Consider the following 23,211-nt stretch of genomic DNA (forward strand, 5'->3'; position numbering starts at 1 on the left):
ACTTACTCAGCGCCGCATTGCTAATACCAGTATAAAAAAAACACTCACACACTCATTTATCCCTACACAACAAACCAGCGCCCCCTCATTCTCCAACACCAAAAATCGTCCCACTTCCACAAGTCGACCCCAAGACAAAGTGCAATAAATTTTAGGTCATATCAACAATCATTCTTGGTGTTTTGAATATTCAATACCATGTTAAATTTTGAATGAATAAAGTTATTTAGTTTGTGCATACAACATGTTCGATATATAGCCTGAGTGAGGTTGTCGTTCAGAGTTGTTAGATTGGATAATTGTGTGTTATAGGGGAACTACTGTTTGATTTATTTTGTTTATATTGTGGGTGCAATTTTATTGGAATTGTCCATTCTCGTAAATGGTGTTAGTGAGACCAATTTTAGTAACCCCGTTGAATTTTTTTTAGATATAATCTTCAATGAGTTGAAACAAGTACCCAACCTAATAAATAAAGGGGCGCGTTAGCTAGGCCGTTTTCTCGCAGGAGTGCTAACGTGCGCCCTTTATACAGAGCCGCGCTCCTTTAATATGATAAGAAGAAGGTGGGCCATCCTCTTTTCCGCACCAATCCTTATTTCCTACTACATATTTTTCGGGGTGTATAGCTCAGTTGGTAGAGCATTGGGCTTTTAACCTAATGGTCGCAGGTTCAAGTCCTGCTATACCCAAACCTGCCTTACACTCTAGTATGAGTTTGATTCGTTGTTGTTGGGGTCAAGTGCTATCGAGCGAGAATTATTATTTGAGTTGAAGCATTCCTCCGAGGAAGAAAAGTAAACAAGTTCAGTGTGGGGATGGTGAGTCATCTGATGCTAGTTTTGATAGACGACGGTTTTGGGATGCAGTTGCCGCAGAAAATTATACAAAATTACAAAAGAAAAACATGCAAAAGGAAAAAGGGATGGATCAGAGCGTCCCGGGTTGTGAGACATTAAATCTGTCTAAGTATTTGCATTGGACTGAGTTTGTGAAGCCACCGGAAGATGCTGTGATGTCACTTGTGCGGAAATTCTACGCTAACTTAAAGGTTAGCCATGAGGACTATCACTTGAAAACAAGGGGGCAGATGGTTCCTTTCAACAGTAGGACTATTAACTCATTGTACTCGATGCCTAACTATGACACCGACGAGTACACGAGATTTATGAGACAAGCCTATCCCTATGAGACGATAATCAGCACACTTTGTGAGCCGAGCACGGTTTGGAAGCTCAATAATCAGCAAGCTCCTGTCACATTTCATGTGAAATCCATGATTAGGGAGGCATATAACTAGTATCATTTTGTCGCCTCGCGGTTGATGTCATATGAGCATATTTCTTATGTGACAAAAACGAAAGCAGCATTGGTCTATTGCATCATGACCGACAAGGCAGTGGATGCAGGCCAGGTGATCGTGAATTCGATTTTGCAGGCTGTACGGGGCACATCCATAGTTAGCATGCCCCATTCTTCGACCATCATGGAGCTTTGCCGCCTAGCTGGGGTTACATGGGATGATAGTGAGACAGTCTTGCACAAAAATTCAATATCTTACTCGTTGGGAAGCTCCCAAGGGATAAAAGACGGAGGCAAATAGAGAGTGGTTCGAGCAAGGTTTCAGAGACTGGAGCACAGCCACAACCCGCCCCACAGGCACCACACGCACGACAGACACGTGCAGAGAGGGGACAGACCGCACACCAGCGTCTTGATGACTTAGAGTGCATGATGAGGAGACAGTGGCGGATCACATGTGAGCACATGGATTACGTACATGATTTTACTCATGTGCTTGCACAGCGCTTCCCTGCGACTAGCGCCTTTGACGAGCCACTTCCACCCCGCCAGCTTTTTCACACCGACCCATCGAGGATGAAGTTGATTATGATAAGGATGAGGAGATTGAGCTTTCAGGCGAGCACAGCGAGTCTTGATGCTCGATAGCGAGTCCTGATGCTCGCTGAATGAGGTACGTGATCCCATGCTTTTTTATGTTTTTTATTGTACATTGGGGGCATTGCATGTACTTAAGTTTGGGGGGTCGTTCATTCTGATTTACTTTGCTTTGTGTAGCATTTTTTGAGTTTATATTGTTAATTTGTTTTGAGGCATTGCATGATTATTTATTCCTTGCACAGTAGAGTCTACTCTGGAGTGCGTACAAGATACACGCATGAGACGAAGATCGGGAGTGCGAAGATCGAGCACAAAGACAAAGAACGACGAATATGGGGACAAAGACGTCACTTCTGATTTGTCATCTTATATTTCGCTTCTGTAATTTCTTGTATTGCAATGTCTAAATCTTCAAACATGTTTTGTCTTCGTTTAAATTTCATTATTAACTAATCTTCTATTATACAGGATGATGTAGTTTTGTAGATACGATGATTTGACGTGTTTGTTTATATTATTGTATTCCGCCTTGGTTTAGTTGTTTTTCTTAGTTTTTATTCTAATAATGATCACTAGAGTGCAAACTGAAATACCTCTTCTGATGTCAAACAAAACATATTGTACTTTATCTCAATCAATTTAAACAACTTGTAGATATAATACAATGTAAACGATGCAACAATGCAAATGGTACAACAGTACAAATGATATATTTCCAATCAAGTAGAAGAATTATCATCAAAAATTACAATGATACAAATGGCACCTTGTTCCACAATCGGGTGGATTGCGTCTTCTCGTCCCTCTAGGATATCCAACATCTTTAGGATTTTCCTCATTTGAGTAACCTGGAAAAGTGATAGGTGAAATAACATTCCTCTGTGGTTGCATATCATGCACAAGATGCTGAGGACCAACATTAAGCAAATTTGTGAAACTTTGTATGTTCGACCAAGATGGAGTTTGATAATCCTGCTGACCAAACGAACATAAGTCAACAATCCCTGAATCACTGGAAAAACCAAGTTGAGTAGTAGAGGGTCCTGCAATATTCAACTCAGTTGATGGAATATTAGTGGCAAACCCACTTGTTTGCCTAACCATGTCACTTCCCCACCCGAATGATGACTGATGTGAAAAGAAGAAGGCATACTGAAATTTTGTTGGACATTAAATTGCCCGACAAAAGTATTGTACGGATATGGTTGAAAACCAACGACCACTACAAGAAAAAGGCCTACGACAACGGTGAAAAACTGTTGTCGTAGGTCTTTTAAAACCGTTGTTAAATTTCATATGGTTAAAAGGTGCGCTCAAAGACAACGGTTTTTTTTTCCTTTGTTGTAGCTACAATTTGCGATGGTTTAACCATCGAAAATAAAATTAGCAACGGCTTTATGTAAAAATGTATTGTTAAAAATCGTCGCTAAAATTAGCGACGGTTTGTTCATGATTTCCGTCGCTAATATTTTCAGTAAAATACAAAAAATTACTTTTAATAATTTAATAAATCTAAAAAAACTTACAATTTGAATAGGCTAATAATATTCATGGTCTTAACTAACACTTAAAAAGTTACGAAAAATTAAAGCAAATAAAATTTACCCTAAATCGGAACTTAAATCGTGTAATAAGAAAAATTTTAAGTGTTGTAAAGTGATAAAATCGTATAAGAGAGAAAAATTTTAAGTGTCGTGAAGTGGGTGGAAGAAAATGGATCGGAAATGCGGGTATTTAAAAAAATTTTGCGACAATTATTGGTAAAAACGTCGTTAATAGCGACGCTTATTCGTAAAACCATCGCTAATTAGGGCGATATTTTCAAAGTTTAAATTTTGTGGCGGTTTGGATTATACCTGTCGCTATAATTAGCGACGGTTTGGCTAAAACTGTCGCTAAGTTTAAAAATGAGACGGTTTTACTTTAAACCGTCGCTAAATATGGCAACAGCTTACACAAACCGTTGTTGTTTGTCCAAAAAACACGTTAATCGTCAACGATTTTCTAAAACCTTTATCGATTGTCCAAAAAAACATGCTAATAGACAACGGTTCATATACACAAACCATTGTTGTTTGTCCAAAAAACACGTTAATCGACAACGGTTTTCTAAAACCATTATCGATTGTCCAAAAAAAACACGTTAATAAACAACGGTTCTATGAACCGTCGGTTCTATGAACCGTTGTCATAAACGCTCAAAGACAACGGTTTTATAGAACCGTTGTTATTGACCCTAAAAACCGTCGTCTTTGACCCCCAAAAGATAACGGTTAAAAAACCGCTGTATTTTCCTTAAAAAAACGTTATACGACAACGGTGTTAAAAAAAAAATTTAACAACGGTTTTCACTAAAAAATTTTAACAACGGTTTTCACTATTTTAACAACGGTTTTAGTGAAAACCGTTGTCGTATGTGTGTTGTTGATTAATGAATTTCTTGTAGTAGACATTAACTGTAGGTGATATGGTGCGTACAATTATTCGATTATATCAGTGAAAGTAGTATTCGTCAGTTTGCATCGGTCGCCCGTGTCGTACCCCTTTAGCAACATATCTCAATCTACTATTCCCCTACTCGATTAAATTTTGATGATAATCTCTCCAATTTGTGTTTCGATGACCTGTTTGCGTGATATTATGCAGATCATCATTGTCGAGGGCAGACCTTGGAATTGATTGTCTTCTTTTGAATTGTCGCCTCACCTGATTAGAACGATGCATCTCCACGATGTCAAAGAAAATAAGAGGACAAACACATCGCCATATTTTGTTGTCGTATCAATCAATAATCGTATTTACATCCATGTCATTCTTCTGTAAACGATCCAATTAAACTGTAAAAAATAGAAATGTAAAAATTCAACATTCATTTAATAAAAAAACTTTAATATTCATTTAATCAGTATAAAATACTAAACATTCAATAGTACCTCATTATTATTCATACAATCTAGAGAATCCCTTATAATTCTTACAGCATGTGTGGGCGAATTTGTGTAACTAAATCCAATTTTCCACCTACAATTTAACAAATACAATTACATATCAAAAAATTATAAGAGATATACATGATATTAACATAATATATTTTAAATATTACCGTGCACCATATGGAGAAAATGGAATAATATCATCTGGATCAATGGGAGGTACAACTAATGTTAACACATCTCGATCGGGGTTAACACATTTAATCATGATCAATGCCCATATCTGCTTATAATAATAAAAATAGTTAAACAAAATTAACAAAAAAAATTTGTTAAATAATCACGTTACATTATTTATACCTGCAGGATATATAAAGGTCCAGCCATTGTAATCTTCTCTATACGTGTTGCATTACACAACTCACGGTATAGAAATGATAAAACTGCACTACCCCAACTATAAGACTTTACGTTATCAATATCCCGTAGCAGTTGCAAAAAAATGAGTCTAGCAGACCCTTCTTGACAGTCAGAGAACAATATTCCTCCAATAATCATTAAAGCAACACAACGTGTATATTTCACAACATATACTTCTGAACTATCATCATTAACAAGGTTAGACATGCAATGATCATGTAGTGCAGTCATAGACAAATGACCACCTTTCAAATGTTTTGATGATGACACAAATCCCAACAAATCCAAACATATATGTTGCCATTACTCAGCTTTATGTGACACATCTATTCCAGTGACAGCTTCACCATCAATTTTTAGATCCCAAATTATTGAAACATCTTGTAACGTGACAGTTGCTTCACCACATGTAAAATGAAACGTGTGTGTTTCGCGTCGCCAACGTTCAAAAGAGCAATAATCAAATTATTATCAAAAACTTGTGAGCCACATTCTAAAACTCCATAAAAACCCATATGATTCAATTATGCAAGTACACGGTTGTGTATGTAATTATCAGTGTATAACTTCTGAATCAAATTGTCTGACCTATTCACTTTGACAATATCATCAGTTAAGGAAGAAACTATAAATGACATATGTGTAGTTTGTAAATAAAGGACGTTGGGATCTTCTGGACCTCCATTGTCTGTCATTCTGAAATAAATTCGATCTTCTAAACTTCGTTTTAAGGTAAGAAAGAATGTTATGGAACGGTGCAGAGATAATTATTGACTGAAAGAGAATAAGGGAAGAAGGAAGAAAGAAGGAAGAAAGAATGAGATGAGAGTGAATGAGATAAGGTGTGGGAGGGGTGAGTAGCTCCATGTGGAGCATCTGTGCTTCGTAAGCACGGATTCTCGCACACATGGAGCATTCGTGCTTACGAAGCACGGATGTTGCTCCACGTTGGAGCATCCGTGCTTATGAAGCACGGATACTGTAATGCCCGAGATTTTGATTATTGTAATCTGGAATGATTTGTTGATAAATTGATATGATTATAGACAGAATGGATCAAACCGGGAAAGACGAACGGAGAGTTGAATTATGTGCGAGGATGAGCCCTCGCGCATATACGCGACCCCTCCGGGCGCATATGCGCGCGGTAGGCAGAGAACCTCGCACATACGTGCAACATGGACCCGCGCATGTGCGCGAGGATGGCAGAGAGTTGCTAAGAACCTCGCGCAGATGAGCTGGGTGAGGGCTCACATATGCGCGAGTTGCCGTGATGTTACGCGCCGAGACTTAGTGTCTCGCGCATATGCGCCCAAGGAGGCCGCGCATATGCGCGAGACGTGCAACTTGAAGATTAAGCCACATGGCTTAAACATGCAGGATATATATATATCAATTGTATGCATTCATTCAAATTGAATGGCAAGGAAAACCGAAGAAGCTCCCTGGAGCAAATTCAAGTTTGCTATTAGAATTTGATTTACGCAAAATCCGTCCGTCCGATTTTCAATCCGACTTCGGTTCCGGGTTTCTATCGACGAGAGCTTCAACTGGATGTAAATTTTCTTATGTTCTAATATGGTTTGAAAATATGATATTGAAGGAGGAATCGGATATGATTCATATAGGGTGTTCTTGACATAGTAGACATCTTATAATCGAAAACAGATTGAAGAACAGATACCGTAGGAAATTATTATGATTTTTCAGAGTTGATTTGATTGAGATTTGATATCAGATTGTGTTGTTATCGATTATGAGATGTTGGGATTGATATTTGATTGATATGGTATTGCTGGGTATATTGAGATTGTGCCGTTATGCGGTTGAAACAGAATTAGATTGAATTATGATTATATCCAGGATTGATTGGGATTGTATATTGATATTGTGCCTATTGGAAATTTCATTTCAGATTTGATATTGGCAGATTCGAATTCGAGACTTTGACTTCCTCAAACCGACCGAAAGAAAGGTATAAATCAATGTTTATTCAGGATTTCACAACTCGAGTTTGATTCAACTTGAGTTTCCAGAAATCACATACTGAATTGCCATGGCCTCGATATGTTGCAATGTTTGAGATTGATATGCTTATTCTATTGATTTATAGTTAAGCATATGTTATGTGAGAAGTCATGGGCGGATGTGCTTAGTCATTGGGCTGATGTGCCTGATATTTGGCGGAGATGCCAAGTCTTTGGCAGAGGTGCCAAGACACCGGACGTTTGGTCATATCGATGTTGCCTAGGAGTAGAGCGACTCCTATTGTCGAGATTCAGTATGGACAAGACCAGAGTCCGTAAACGTATCGTCACCGCGATCGGGAGAGTAGGTGAGAGATTGTTATGTTCTTATTCAGATTGGGATCCCTAGATTAGGAAAGAGTCGAGTCAGAGATTATGAGTCAGAGTTGATTTACAGTTTTACATGGATTCATGTTTTTCATATTTGATACATGTTATTGATATTTGTTTCATGATTTTATATCTGTTTATATGATTGCATGTTTACATGATTTATACTGGAAATGTATTTCTCACCGGAGTTATCCGGCTGTTGTTGTGTTTGTATGTGTGCATGACAACAGGTGGGACAGGATCAGGGTCAAGAAGAGGATGAGAGAGGACAAGTTAGCGTGGAGATCCGTATCAGAAGTAGATAGGTTTCAGCACTTGATATATAGTAGTTGAACCCTAGTTTGATTTTAATGTAATGGTACCAGACTTGTAATTTTACTTAGATGTCTATATTAGATGGATTATCATGTGTTACTCATTTAATTAATACATGTTCCGCATTTTAAAAAAAAAATTAGACCCTGTTTAATAATTGATCTAATTATTCCCAAAGATGATTAAGAAATGAATTAGCGTCCGGGTCCCCACAGCAGGTGGTATCAGAGCAGTAGGTTCCTTATCCTGAGATAGAAGCTAGTGAGCGGGGTAGATTGAGTTTTCTTCCTTGCTTTTGAATGCTAGCATGTGTTAATGCTTTATATAATACATGTTTACCTAATTATCTGATTTAATTGGAAACATGTGTTATTGAGAATGAATCAGAACTGATTCTTGATCAGCAGTAAGATGATCAGAGGAGGACTGAAACAGATTTGTGGTATTTGGTTACTAATCCTTTTGATAATCAGATTTACCTCCTCGAAGAATTCCAGAACAAGGTAGTACTATGACTAATCAGATGGATGTGTCAGAAACTCCGATGAAAACAATGTTGAAAAGGTTTCAGTCATTTCAACCGCCGATTCTGAAGGGTACTGAGACGTCTGATGATTGTGAAAGTTGGCTAGATGATATAGAAATGTTGTTTGATTCACTTGATTACCCAGATGAACGTAGAGTTAAACTGATTGGGCACCAGTTACACAAGGTCGTGAAGAGTTGGTGGATTGCAACCAAGAAAGCCTTAGAACAGCGTGGTACGGTGATTACGTGGAAAATCTTCAAAGCTGAATTCTATCAAAGGTTTTTCCCAGTATCGTACCGAAAGGACAAGAGTATAGAGTTTGCCAACTTGAAACAGGGCCAGCTGAATATTGATAAATATGTAGCAAAATTTTCTACCTTACTACGTTTTGCTCCTCACGTGGCTGGGAATGATGAAGCTGTAGCTGATCAGTTCATCAATGGATTGAATCCTGAGATATTTGCATTGGTAAATGTGAAGCGACCCCATAATTTTGCTGACGCTTTAAATAGAGCAAAGGGAGCTGAGGCAAGTTTGATCTAACAGCGAGGAATGTCGTATGTTGCTCAATCACAGAAACAACAACAACCTCCAGCTCAATTCTTGCAATCACCGTCTAGATTTGATAGCGGCAATAGTAGTGGTGAAAAGAAAGATTTTCTGAAAGCTTGAAGGAAACAGTTTAATAAGTTAGGGAGTGGTTCATCTAGCTCCAGTGGTTCTAGCCAGAGTTATACAGGGGTTTATTGCAGGACTTGTGGAGGAAGACATCCCACAGAGCAATGCCGAGGTGTATTTGGTAGTTGCCACGTCTGTCGACAGCCAGGACACTTTGGTAAAGTATGTCCACAGCGAGGTTCCCAACGACTCCAGAGAACCGAGTCATCTGGATCACTGGCACAGCCTGATAGACAATCATCTGTTGTTCACTCTTTTCAGCCACCCTCTACTCAGTCACAGCCAAGGCCAGGAGGAAGCCAGACAGTTAGCCAACCTTCTAGACAGTAGGCCAGAGTGTTACATTGACCGAGAAACAGGCCCAGAACGCATCTGATAATATTGTGGCAGGTAATTGTTTCCTGTGTGGTTATTCTGCATATATATTGATAGATACTAATGCATTCCATACGATTATTTTTGAACGAATTGCGTTGATATATGCTTTGTCTATTTAGTTATTATCTTCTGTAGTATTTATCTCGTCACCTTTGAGGAGAGGTTTGTATCAGTGACATCTGTTAGGCATTGTATGCTACAGTATGACGGGCATGAGATCGAATTAGACTGGATTGTACTTGGGTTGTCTGAGTTTGACTGTATTATCAGTATCGATGTGTTGACCAAGTACAGAGCTACAATTGATTGTTCCAATGAGATTGTGAGATTCAGACCTGATATGGTTGAAGAGTGGAAAATTCTACAGTAAGGATTATAGATCTAGAATTCCTTTGATATCTGCGATATTGATAAATCGATTAGTATAGTATTGATGATTGATGTCTCGAATTTGATTGAATATTGTTTTTGTTCTGAATTCGTGTTTGAAACAGATAGTAGACCGTGGAGAATTTATATTGTGCAGGCCGAACCAGAGCTAATTTTGAGAATTAAAGCGGCTCAGAAAGTTGATCAGAACATTCAAAATATGATTGTGATCGTCAGAGTAGAGCATCGATCCGAATATCAGGTTTGTGACAGCGTGTTATATGTGAATAATCGTCTTGTTGTGCCGAGTATTTCAGATTTAAAACGACAGATATTGTCAGAAGCGCATAGCAGTCGATTCAGTATTCATCCTGATGACAGAAAAATGTATAATGATTTGAAAAGACAGTTTTGGTGGAAACAGATAAAAGCTGATATTGCTGAATTTGTATCCAAATGTCTGAATTGCCAACAGGTAAAAGCAGAAAGAAAGAAACCAGGAGATCTGTTATAGATTTGTCCATTCCTGAATAGAAATGGGATCACATTTCCATGGATTTTGTGACGAAGCTACCGAGATCCTCCTGAGGTTATGACGCGATTTGGGTTGTGATTGACAGATTGACCAAATCAGCATGCTTTATTCCGTATAAGATGACATACAGACATGACCAGATGGCAGAGATCTATATCAGAGAGGTGTTCAGATTGCATGGAGTGTCGAAGTCGATTGTTTCAGACCGTGATCCTTGGTTTACTTCGCACTTTTGGCAGAGTTTACAGCAGGCTCTAGGTACGAAGTTACATCTGAGTACCGCATATCATCCATAGACCGATGGACAGTCAGAGCGGACTATCCAGACATTGGAGGATATGCTTAGAGCTCTAGTGCTTGATTTTAGCACTAGTTGGCAGTATTCATTGCCACTTTGTGAGTTTTTGTACAACAACAACTATCAGACAAGTATTGAGATGGCACCGTTTGAAAAGTTGTACGGTAAGAAGTGCAGATCCCTACTTTATTGGGACAATATCTCGGAGGTTCCTGAGATTGGACCTGATATGATCAGAGATATGACAGAAAAAGTGAAGCTGATTCAGAAGAGGATGAAGGCCGCTCAAGACAGACAGGCCAAATATGCCAATGTTTGACGTAGACCATTGGTATTTGAGGCAGGAGACCGAGTATTCTTGAAGATTTCACCTTTCAGAGGAGTTGTCAGATTTGGCAAGAAAGGGAAGTTGTCTCCACGTTATATTGGGCCGTATGAGATTCCCGAGAAGATAGGAGATCGTTCCTATCGACTCGTCTTACCACCTTCTTTATCTGGAATACATTATCTTTCATGTATCGTTATTGAGGAAATATTTTCTAATGCTTCACATGTCATTCAGCCGGACGAGGCCGAACTTGACGAGACACTAAGTTACTTTGAGAAGCAGATTCAGATTCTTGATCGTAAAGAAAAACAGCTCAGAATGAAGACTATTCCGTTTGTGAAAGTTCAGTGGAATCGTCATGGCATCGAAAAAGCTACATGGGAAACCGAATCAGACATGAGACAAAGAGTTCCCGAGTTTTTTCACTGATGTGAGTGTTCTATTTAACTTCTGTTATACATTTCTTTTTGATATGATTTGATTGCCTGTGATTTCGGGGACGAAATCATATCTTAAGGGGGGAGAAATGTAATGCCCGAGATTTTGATTATTGTAATCTGAAATGATTTGTTGATAAATTGATATGATTATAAACGGAACGGATCAGACCAGAAAAGACGAACGGAGATTTGAATTATGTGCGAGGATGAGCCCTCGCGCATATGCGCGACCCCGCCGTGTGCATATGCGCGAGGTAGGCAGAGAACCTCGCGCATATGCGCGACATGGACCCACGCATGTGCGCGAGGATGGCAGAGAGTTGCAAAGAACCTCGCGCATATGCGCGACATGGACCCACGCATGTGCGCGAGGATGGCAGAGAGTTGCAAAGAACCTCGCGCATATGCGCCGGGTGAGGGTGCGCATATGCGCGAGTTGCCGTGATGCTACGCGCCGAGACTTAGTGTCTCGCGCATATGCGCGAGACGTGCAACTTGAAGATTAAGCCACATGGTTTAAACATGCAAGATATATATATCAATTGTATGCATTCTTTCAAATTGAATGGCAAGGAAAACCGAGGAAGCTCCCTGAAGGAAATTCAAGTTTGCTATTAGAATTTGATTTACGCAAAATCCGTCCGTCCGATTTTCAATCCGACTTCGGTTCCGGGTTTCTATCGACAAGAGCTTCAACTGGACGTAAGTTTTCTTATGTTCTGATATGGTTTGAAAATATGATATTGAAGGAATCGGATATGATTCATATATGGTGTTCTTTACATAGTAGACATCGTATAATCGAAAACGGATTGAAGAACAGATACCGTATGAAATTATTATGATTATTAGAGTTGATTTGATTGAGATTTGATATCAGATTGTGTTGTTATCGATTATGAGATGTTGGGATTGATATTTGATTGATATGGTATTGCTGGGTATATTGAGATTGTGCCATTATGCGGTTTGAAACAAATTAGATTGAATTCTGATTATATCCAGGATTGATTGGGATTGTATATTGATATTGTGCCTATTGGAAATGTCATTTCAGATTTGATATTGGCATATTCGAATTCGAAACTTTGACTTCCTCAAACCGACCGAAAGAAAGGTATAAATCAATGTTGATTCGGGATTGCACAACTCGAGTTTGATTTAACTTGAGTTTCCCAAAATCACATACTGAATTGCCATTGCCTCGATATGTTGCAATGTTTGAGATTGATATGCTTATTCTATTGATTTATAGTTAAGCATATGTTATGTGAGAAGTCATGGGCGGATGTGCTTAGTCCTTGGGCTGATGTGCCTGATATTTGGCGGAGATGCCAAGTCTTTGGCAGAGGTGCCAAGACACCGGACGTTTGGTCATATCGATGTTGCCTAGGAGTAGAGCGACTCCTATTGTCGAGATTCGGTATGGACAGGACCAAAGTCCGTAAATAAGAACGTATCGTCACCGCGATCGGGAGAGTAGGTGAGAGATTGTTACGTTCTTATTCAGATTGGGATCCCTAGATTAGGAAAGAGTCGAGTCAGAGATTATGAGTCAGAGTTGATTTACAGTTTTACATGGATTCATGTTTTTCAGATTTGATACATGTTATTGATATTTGCTTCATGTTTTTATATCTGTTTATATGATTGCATGTATACATGGTTTCTACTAGGAATGTATTTCTCACCGGAGTTATCCGGCTGTTGTTGTGTTTGTATGTGTGCATGACAACAGATGGGACAGGATCAGGGTCAAGAAGAGGATGAGAGAGGACAAGTTAGCGTGGAGATCCGGATCAGAAGTAGATAGGATTCAGCACTTGATATATAGTAGTTGAACCCTAGTTTGATTTTAATGTAATGGGACCAGACTTGTACTTTTACTTATATGTCTATATTAGATGGATTATCATGTGTTACTCATTTAATTAATACATGTTCCGCATTTTAAAAAAAAAATTAGACCCTGCTTATTAATTGATCTAATTATTCCCAAAGATGAGTAAGAAATGAATTAGCGTCTTCGTAACGTGAGCAATATTCGTGCTTCGTTAGCACAGATTACAGTATTCATGCCAAAAAAAATTTGAATTATTTTTGAAATAAAATTTTATTTTACTATTATTTAAAAAAAAACCCCTATTTACATGGGGTAAAATAAACACTCACGACAATTTTCTTGACTTCAAAATAATTCTCGATGTCAAAAAACTGAACTTGGTATTCTCGATGTCAAAAAACTGAACTTGGTATTCTCGATGTCAATATCAGTTGGCTAACAAAAATACATGCAGAAAGAAGCCAACCTGGCAGATTAGAACAGTTCAAAAATAGCTTGACTAGGTAAACTAAATGGTAAATAAAAACAAGTTTGTTTATAGATGTTCGTAGAACTCAAGCTCTTATGTCACCCCTTCTTCCTTTCAGAAAGGCTCACACTAGAAGGCTTTGATTTTTGCAAGCAATTTGCAAAAGACCAAGTTCAATTTGGAATTAACACTGTCCAAACTGAAACTCCTAGTCTATTAAACTGAACGAAGAAACAGTAGAAAAAATGTTCTCAAATACAATGAATTACAAATAATTCCTAGCACTTAATGATCCTCAATGATCAGATGCAATACTTTGTAAAGTTTTCTTGAGTGTATAATCAGTTTTTCTTGAAATTGTAAGCTTGAAACAAATAGCTGTTGTAAGTATATAACTGTTGTTCTTTCAACTTGGTGTCTTTTTTTTTTTTGCTATATTAATATTTCTCTCTATTTATAGACTTCAAATTGCAACGGTCAAAACCTTAAAAAAAATTTGTTGCGTCTTTTGTCCAGATCATCATTCTCTCACATCCGTACAAGATGTAGTACAATTGAATTTGGTTATGTCAGCAAGGTACAAAACAATTATCCAATAATCATTTTAGCTCTCTGGTGTAAACTAATGTCCTTGAGAATTAATGATGATCTCTAAACTGATAGCTTGATTTAGTTTTTCTCTGAGTTAGTTTTGCTTCACTAGTCCAGTTTAGGTAAACCAGTTTAGCTAAGATCAATTTTTCCTTAAATCATTTATCAACACCAAAAAATATATGCTACAACAATTTTTCTCTTTTTGTTGTTTGAAAAAATTAATAAATAAATCCAATTGTTTTAAGCAAAACTTGTGTAGATATAAAATTCTGATGAACTAATAAAAACTCTAGTAAATTGATATAAATAAATACAACATCTTCCTTCTTTTTCTCTGACTTCCCCTTTTTATCTGACTTCTTTGAAGCACATTCTTCTTTTATCATTTTTGTTCTTAAGACTCACTTCTCCCTTTTTGTAAAACACAAATGGCAGCCACATATCTTTGAAGGATATGTATTACCGAAGTCATTTGTGCAAACATAGTGTCGCATTTTGCAGAGGGTGGGTGTCAATTGAATCTATATTCGAATTTAAGTTGTCATGCACTAGAATCATCTTCTGGGTAAGAACATCATGAGAACTAGATAATTGTGATGTTGAATCTAATTCTCATTGACTCTAAGTTGATAAACAACGTGTTGACATCTTTAGATAGGCTTGAGAGGTCTTTGAACACTTTATCTTTCATATTCTCAACATCATTTGCAGTCAGTCTCTGTCCTGTCTTGACTTGCGTAAGAAAAACATTGATTCTAGATAGCTTTGAAATAATATTATCCATAACAAAATCTTCTCCAAGCTCCAACGCAAGTGAATCATAAATCATATGAGCTTTTGGATCAGGGAAAATGATCAACCGATGGCTTGGTTATGCAATATCAACTTTCTCTACTGAATTAGTTGCAACTGGTTCAACTGATAGATTGACATTTTACGCAACTGTCTCAACAACTTCAGTTTGACTTGCCAGTCCAACTAGCTTTTCAACCACTAATTGGTTCAGAGCAAGCTGGTCCCTCACTGATTCATAAATAAAGAATGATTCAGGGAATGTGAATGTAGCAATTGAAACTTCAACTGATTAAACTATTGTTGAAACTAATGGTGGTGCTAAAGAAACAATTTCGCGCACAAACTCCATTTCAGCTTCAACCGCCATCTGTTGCTTTTGATTTTGAACTGAAACTTCCAAAACTGGTTCGTCAACTTCAATCACTATTGCATCAATTCTCTTAAATTCTTCATCAAGAATATCTGTAATAATCTTAGATAACTTCAGGATCTCATCAACATTGAGTAGAGACACGTCCTCAATTGGTTTAGTTTTCAACTGAAATTCGGTTGCTAGACTAATTATGGATTCAGTCGAGACAAATGTTGGCTCAGCCAAACTGGATGATGGTCCAGCTTGGCTTAACTCCTGTGGGACCTGAATTAAAAAATCTTCCTCAATTTTTTGTTCTTTGGTAAAGTGCTTGGAGTAAACAGGTATGAATAATTATTGGTCTATCTCTGAGAATTTGACTTTCATTTGTAAAGAGCTTAAATCCACATCCATTTGAGTTAATGTTGCTCTGTCATCATGAGCAGTTGGGCAGGTCGGATCGTAGTTCTTTTTCAATTCTTACAAATCAAGGTCAGTATCTTGATTCTCATTAAATCAAAGAAATATTATTTCTTTTCCAATGCATCAACTACTGTCACTGCTTTCACAACCTTCATCAAATTCTTCTCAAGAGCAATGAACTTCTTCAAAGTCTTATTCCTCTTCAGTTTGCGAGCAAGAGTGACTGTCCTAAACTGATACCATTCATCAAAAATTTCTGTTTTGGTATATGCATATTTATTCACTTCATCCATTAATAAATTGAACTGCAGATAATGGTTTGGAATCATCATTTTCGACCATATTTCCTTTCTATTTTCCATATGTCCCTTTAGAAGAGAAACTTGAGTCTAGTCCAGACCTGGTGTACAGGATCCCTGACCACCACATCCTTAAGCCTTGCTACTAGTAGAATGGTGGGTGGAACAACTGTTTGCTGAGAGCAGCTATCCCAAGAAAGGCCAAATTTTATGTAGTCTTAGCAGAATCCTTCTTGTCAGTTGCCTTAGCAGTAGCTGTCTTGGCATCAGTTTTGGGCAAAATTTGATCGGTTTTCTTTACTTCAGTCTTCTTCTTCTCCTTATTCTCAACAGAAAACGGTGCTAGTTTGCTCAGTGTTGAGATTGGTTTAGTCTTGGTGGTTCTAGCTTTCTTAACTGGTGGTGGAGGTGTTGTCTCAGAGTCACTCTCATGAGTGATCAGTTTTCTCTTAATCAAGAACTTGGGAGCTAAACTGATTTTGCTCTTCACAGCTTTAGACTTCTTAGCCTGAGCTAACTCCTCCCCAATTTCCTTTTTAATCTCCAGAAGTTTTGCCGATGAAATATTCATGGGCATTAGAGCCACGATGCTCTGTGCATTTACCATCTTGAGTTCGTGTATAGTTGTTGGTTTGTTCAGAAGAATGCCAAAGTCCTCAAATACTTTGCTCAACTAAATTCCGAATCCTAAAGATTGCTTGGTATGTTGCACCATGGTCTTCAAGATATTGAATAGAATAGATGGCCAGTTGATATTTGTCCTCTTTACTATGTTTGTCATTACTTGAAACTTCCGACATTTAGAATATCAAAAGAACCTTCCTCGGCAATTAAATCAATGTCCACAACACCATCCAACAACTGATACTCTAACTTGAGCTCTTTCTTAGCATATGAAAATTTAACAGCTTTGCCAGAAATAGAAAACTTCAATTTCGTCTTGTTGGAACAAAAAATTTATTTTTTGATGTTAAAAATAATTAAGGAAAAATTGATCTAAGCTAAACTGAACTCCTACAACAACCAAGTTTCAAGTTTTTTATTTCAAGCAAACCTGCTTATACACTGAGGCACATTTACAAAGTATTGTATCTGATTATTAAGGATCATTAATTGCTAGGAAGTATTTGTAATTCATTATATTCGAAAACAGTTAGTATAATGTTTCTTTGTCGATTGAGTAGACTAGGAGTTTCAGTTTGGCAGGGTTAAGTCCAAATTGAAATGGTTTTCGCAAATTTCTTGTAAAGATCAAAGCCTTCTAGCGTGAACCTTCCAAAAAAGAAGAAGGGGTGACGTAGGAGCTTGAGTTCTCCGAACATCGAAAAACAAACTTGCGTACATTTTACTTTGAGTTTACCATTCATTTTACATAGTCAAGCCATTATTTGAATTGCTCTTATATGTCATTTTGACTTCTTTCCGCATATATTTTGTTAGTCAACTAACATTGACAATAGAGAATGCCAAGTTCAGTTTCTAACTATACTGAATTTTGTTTTAACAAAGAAATTTTATGAAGTATTTATTCAAGCCCCTTATAAAAACTACAAGTGATTCTATCAAGTGGTATTAGAGCGAGGTTTATTCTCGTCTCTAAATATTTTCTAAAACAGCTTCATTTAACAAGATCTCAATGTTCTCCATATAAGAATTTTACGAGTGAAAGATAAGAATAGAGGATAATTTAACTACACAAGATAATGATATATGATACATCATTACTGATGGACCAATGACAATTATGAAAGCAAATACTGATGTTTCTATAACTGATGGGGCATCTCAGAAAACTGAAAATCCCAGAGATTAATGGACAAACGATGATAAGAAGAAATCCAACCTCGATAGTGTGGCTAAATACGTACTGTAAAAAAATGACAAGAACACATTCAGCTAAATCAGAATGCGTAAAAATGTTAAAAAATTTTGAAAAAATTGATTCAGTTGTGCAAAGGTAACGAATAGACCAAAAAAAAACAAACTCGATGTGGCCTTAAAAAAGTTTAATAATATCAAGATGAAACTTGGAGAATCAATTTCTGAAGTTGTTGAGAAAGTTAGTGGAATCGTGATCGAATTTAGTGAACTTCGAAAGTGTACAGCAACCAAGAAATTAACTTGAAGGTGATGAGAGGACTTCCACAAGAAGGGATGTCAAGACTATATCAATGCGCTAATCCAAAGATTTGAACAATGTGGAACTTCATGACTTGTTTTGCAGATTTAAAATCTAATGGATTCGAATTTCAAACCAGAGATGATGATCAGTCTACCTCTCAGTTGAATAAGACTCTATCTACTGTGAAACTAGAACCATCAGTGTCCAATGAAAAATCAGCTAAAAAATCAAGCAATGATGCCATGTCATTGTTTCTTAAAAAGTTTGGAAAGTTTCTAAGGAAGAATAAAGGATCCCACATATGATCTTATTAAAAAGAGAGAGTCAACTGAAGACTCCATTGCTTGTTTCAACTGTTGCAAGATTGCCACTTCATAGCAGCCTGCCCTAAACAAAGGAAGTATAAAATGAGGTCATCTGACAAGGTAAAGAGATCTTTTGACAAGAAGAGGATATCCAAGAATGAGAAGAAATCTTTCAAGAAGAAGCATGACCAGAAGGTGCTAGTGACCGATGAAAGCAACTCAAAGTTGGCTGAATCAGACTCTTAGTAATCTGAACCATAAAACTCAAGCAGTTCGAGTGATGATGAGGAGGTGATATAAAGGCCCGAAAATTCGTGTTTGAAAATTTGCGGAAAAATTAAAAATTTTCTTTTTAAATAATTAAAATGCCTCGTTAAATAATTAAAATGTCTCATTCATAGTTCGACTGATAGATAAAGTTTAATGTTCAAATTAGCAGCAGAAGTAAATGTTCGTTTGCAAAATAACAATTTAAAATAATCCAACAAATGTAAAATATTTGGGCATAAAATGGTAAATGCTGAAAATGAGGTCCTCGGGTTCCACTACTTCCGACCCAAACTAGCTCACTGGTCTCCGCCCTCGGTCCCGACCTCATCAGTACCTACATCAATCAATTCTAGTGAGTCTAAAGACTCAGCATGCATACATCGTAAATAACAAGTATTTAAAATAAAATCCCATGTAAAGTAATGACATCATGAGTCTGGCATAACGTGAAAATGTCGTGTCATGAGTAATTAAAGTACTAGCATAACTGAACTGAAAATCACATCATGAATAATTATTAATACGTGCATAACTGAACTGAAAGTTGTAAGTGAAATGTTTGCTCCGTAGAGCCCGGTCATAAAATAGCATGTAATTATTTTCTGTTGAGATTATGTTCTACGCAAGTGGCCCCCTGAACTGAACTGAACTGAACCGGTAAGTGACCACCGGGTGATGTAATAATCGTCTGATCAGACTAATGCCACAGTATACTGGGTGGAACTGAACTGAACTGAACCGGTAAGTGACCACCGGGTGAAGCAATAATCCCATGATAGTGAAGTGGCCACAAGCAATATCGCATAAATCTCAAAAATGAATATTTTATATTTTTATGCACGTAATATAATTAAATGACATAATTAAATATCCTGTATTATTTTTCACATGGGTTGGATCGTTCCCAGGCTTGCTGCGACTTAAATCTAACATGAAAAATATGCAAATGATTTTACTTGACCAAACTTTGTAATTGACTCCATAAACGAGACAATTACGCCCATTGACTTAGTATTTAATCATGACTTCTTGCCAACCCGAACCAACATCGAACCATCAATTATTCATGATTAAAATACACCAAAAATGAAGAACTAATGCTCCTAAAATGATACAAGTCGAAATTTTGGTGAATGGAGGCCAAAACATGAAACGCTCTTTCGAGAGTCAATTTGGCACATCGCACCGTAATTTCTCGTACGACCTCTAAACTTAACCGAATCACAAACGGCCAAAAACATGGCCTTCCTAACTCGATGAGGTACTGTCTAGTCCAAGGCCATAGGCTAAAAGCCCAACAAGAACTCAAAACACACCCCTGAACCGCAGCACAACATGCTGTCACCGAAATACAGCAGCGGCACTTTGGTTTCCTTGCATCGTTTGCAAGGTTAATGGCCATTGGGGCTTGAACCACTGACCAGAACCTCTTACCAACATCCTAAGGAATGGTTTGAACCATGGCTAAGGGCCCTAAGCCAGCCACAATTCGAACCACACCAGAATCAATCGAAACTCCCACCCGAGAAGCACCCTTGCGTGTGTGGGGAATATTACTTCGTTTGCTGTCCCGTGTCAGTACAGTGGCCATTTGATTGACCATGGAATGATCTAGACATCAATGGGTATGGTGTGAACCGTGGATAATGGCTAAAGAGCCAACCAATATCCACACTAACACCATATACACGAAAACACACATGCAGGAAAAAGGGAAGGGACGAAAGGGCTGTTCTTGGGTTTTTATTTGAAAACCGATTCCATCATGGACCAAGCCTCGAAAGGGCGACTTGGTCCCGTCTTAGAAATCACAAGGAGATGATCTAACCATGGCTATAGCCCCTAGGGCAGCCAAGGTCAGAAGCCTTGCCCTTGACAGCAAAAACCAAAAATCGAAGTGCAATATGACGCTAGGGAGTAGTTGCTGTCATATGTGAATTTCCAGCGTGCATGGGGCTGAACGGATGGACCAATATGATCCTAACATGTCCTAGCACATGTCTAGATGCAGCCTTGGGAGTCTAGACACGAGCCAACCGCCTGAAACCACACAAACATAGAACCCGTGAAGCATGAAAGAATCCAGAAAAAATCTACACATGAATTTTCGAAAAATACTTCTCATGTATTTCGGTTTTGCTTCAAAAAAAATCGTGAGTATGATGTTTTAAAATATTAATATGGCTTGATTGAGGAGTGAAAGAAATATAGACATGCCTTGGTTTTTGTTTTGAAGAAAACAAAAAGAAACACAACGACGCGGCGCAGAGGAGACGGAGCGCTTTACTTTCTTGCTTTCTACTCGGTTTTACACTCTAGTTTCTCTCAGTTTTTTCTCGATTTTTGCACTGAATAATGCTCTGAAATTTTCTCTAAATTTCTGTGAAAGGGAGGGGGAGAATGGTTGGGAGAAATGAGGGGAAGTTACAAGATAAATGGAAGGAAAACAATCTTTCTATCTTCAAGTTTGTTTGATATGGAATGATGGTGATAATGAAAGATTTTGAGGGATAATTCTAGGGTGCAAGGGACCGAAATTAAGTCTAGGTTCAAGGAGAAAATTGCTTAAATAAATTATTTGTTAGTGATTTAAAAGTGGGGAGGATATCTTCCTAGAAAAAGATTAAGGAAGATAAATGAGTTGTCAACTAATTTAAATCTTTCAAAGGGAGGGGATGACCGATTTTAAGCTTGTAAAATAGGGTGGAATAATGTTTACTTAATAATTAATGGGGAACTAGAAAGGTGAGGGATTTATCTCCAAGAAAAGGTTAAGGAAGGAATTAAAGATGGAGAGTTGCCAAAAGTTTTTGAATTTAAAAGAAGTAGTGGCTGATTTTATTTGATAATTGGGGAGTAAATATTGCTTAATTATTAATTATTGGAGAATTAAAATTGTGTGGATTATTCTACTATGAAGAGACAAGGAAAGATATTAAAATTGGAGAGTAGATAAATATTTTTAAATCTCCTAAGGGAGATGGCCGAAAATTGCTAATATAAGTGGAGGGAAAATATTTCTTAATTATTGAATTTTAAATCTTTAGAGTTTTATCTACTCATTAGATATTTTAGTGAATAAAGAAATTAATTATGGAATAACATTATCCTGCATGCATGACTAAATATTTAAATTACTCAAATAATTCCTTAAACATTCTTTTATATTAAATTGACTTATTATTCATCTTAAATAAATTCTAGGAATATTTTCTAAATATTAAATTTCATCTCAAACTCCGGCTCCAGTCCGGCCTCACTTAATTAACTGAAAATGGTAACAATTAAACTACTGCATAAAATAATTAAATTTAAAGAAAAGAATTTTAGATACTCATGCAATAAAATCATTTTAATTTAAATATTAGAATTATGCATGGCTTATACGTAGTCTAATTTTACGGTTTCTACCACCCTTCCCCCCTTAAAAGAAATTTCGTCCTCGAAATTAAAACTTACTGAATAACTCGGGATACCGACTCTTCATCTCTGGCTCAGACTCCCACGTAGCTTCCTCCTCTGAATGGTTGAGCCATTTGACTTTCACTCGCTTAACTAGCTTGTTCCAAAGCTTCTTCTCCTGTCTATCTAAGATCTGCACTGGTCTCTCCTCATAAGACAGGTTCGGAGTAAGCTGCAACGGCTCAAAATTCAAGACATGCGAAGGATTCGTCATATACTTCCTCAGCATAGAGACGTGGAACACATTGTGTACTCCGGCCAGATTCGGCGGAAGAGCCACACGATAAGCTAGCGTCCCAACTCTGTCGAGGATCTCAAATGGTCCAATGAATCTCGGACTGAGCTTTCCTTTCTTCCCAAATCGCATGACACCTTTCATAGGTGACACCTTCACAAAGACATGGTCGCCCACGGAAAACTCTAGGTCTCTCCTCCTTTGATCCGCATAACTCTTCTGTCGACTCTGAGCAGTCCTCATCCTATCACGGATCTTGACTACTACATCGCCAGCCTGCAGAATAATCTCTGGACCCAACTCTGCTCTCTTCCCTACTTCATCCCAATGAACAGGAGATCTACACTTATGGCCATACAGTGCTTCAAACGGAGCCATTCCTATAGACGACTGAAAGCTGTTGTTATAGGTGAACTCCACTAATGGCAAGTTCGACTCCCAACTCCCTGAGAAATCAAAGACACAAGCACGGAGAAGATCCTCCAAAATCTGAATAACTCGCTCTAACTGTCCATCTTTCTGCGGATGGAAAGCTGTGCTAAACAGCAACTTCGTAC

At 37.6% G+C, this 23,211-nt stretch overlaps 1 non-coding gene across 1 annotated transcript; it reads left to right on the forward strand.

The window, feature by feature from the left end:
* Positions 1-619: 619 nt before the first annotated feature.
* On the forward strand, positions 620-692 carry TRNAK-UUU (transfer RNA lysine (anticodon UUU)). Its single transcript has one exon. It is a non-coding gene; the product is annotated as a tRNA-Lys (tRNA).
* The last annotated feature ends 22,519 nt before the right edge of the window (positions 693-23,211 follow it).

This window comes from Primulina tabacum, chromosome 12 (genome assembly GCF_025594145.1).
Source record: "Primulina tabacum isolate GXHZ01 chromosome 12, ASM2559414v2, whole genome shotgun sequence".
Classification (NCBI taxonomy): Eukaryota; Viridiplantae; Streptophyta; class Magnoliopsida; order Lamiales; family Gesneriaceae; genus Primulina; species Primulina tabacum.